Source organism: Petaurus breviceps, unplaced genomic scaffold (assembly GCF_028583685.1).
Source record: "Petaurus breviceps papuanus isolate PSGF00001 unplaced genomic scaffold, PetGlider_PUasm1.0 76, whole genome shotgun sequence".
Classification (NCBI taxonomy): domain Eukaryota; kingdom Metazoa; phylum Chordata; class Mammalia; order Diprotodontia; family Petauridae; genus Petaurus; species Petaurus breviceps.
In genome coordinates, this window is record NW_027186473.1 from 40411722 (window position 1) to 40412813 (window position 1092).

Below are 1092 nucleotides of genomic sequence, written 5' to 3' on the forward strand. Positions count from 1 at the left end.
CAATCTAGTTCTTAGCCCCAACACAGAAGGGTGATCTTAAGGAAGCCAAATCTCTTCCTACCCACCACTACCAGTTACAAAATAATAATTCATATCCAAATCCCTATCTTCCCACACCTCTAGTTCTGCCTACTCCCAACCCCAAGTGGCAAAACCACAAGCTGCTCCCCACAAAGTATTCAGCCAGAGCCACATGGTACAAAGGCTTCTTTTGAACTCATAGGGTGTCAACATGAGGCCCCCAAACTCCTCTGGACTCCTGCAGTAGTTTCTCCTCTGTGATTAGTAGTAAGTTAGGTTTCAGTATAAGCAGGGAGAAATAAGAGGAAAGGAAGGCTGGAACAAGGGAAAGATCTCCAGAAATTGTCCTCATGGGACCCCAAACTGCATGACCAACTCCTCTTTTACATCGACCTGGATCTGCACTACAATGCACAACAGAAATAAGCAGCTGTTCTGGAGACCCACTGCAAATCTGCAAAGGGGACAGGATCACTGGCAAGCACTTGGTGGGACTGGCTGGTGAGTGTGGGCAATGGTGGCAGCTTCTTCCAGTGAGTCAAGCTCCTGCCCAGGCACGACAGCCAGGCGGGTACTGTATTGTCTCGCTAGGTCACTGTACTCATGCGACTCCATGCCCCGGGAATCTGCCGCCAATGCATCGATGAAGTTGCTGGCGGTCTTGGCAAGGATAGAAGACAGCAGGGCCCACTCCTCCATGTGGACTGCAGGCAGGCTGTGGTTTTTTGGCTTCTGTTCCATTTAGGGTCTTGGCTGGGGGCTGCTGGGGTCCAGAAGTAGCTTCCGCTCCTCTCGACCCTGGCCACATCCTCGTTGTCACTGCTACAGCAGCACCCCATGGCTGGCCAGCGTGGGTAGCTCAGATCTAGGGGATTGTGTCCAGCAGGAGCTCTTTCTCTTCGAGTGACCTGTGCGGCACCATGGCCCGCAGGCTCTGCCTCCACCACAGCGTGCAGCGTCAGCAGGTGAACTTTTATACCTAGTTTTAAATTCTATCACCTATGAACTTTTTTTGTACTATTTAGTAATCATAGCAACTATAGGAATCTAATCTTGAGCTCTGATAACCAG

At 50.6% G+C, this 1092-nt stretch overlaps 1 pseudogene; it reads right to left on the reverse strand.

Moving 5' to 3' along the window:
* Nucleotides 1-369: 369 nt before the first annotated feature.
* On the reverse strand, nucleotides 370-860 carry LOC138174808 (ragulator complex protein LAMTOR1 pseudogene; annotated as a pseudogene).
* Nucleotides 861-1092: the final 232 nt, after the last annotated feature.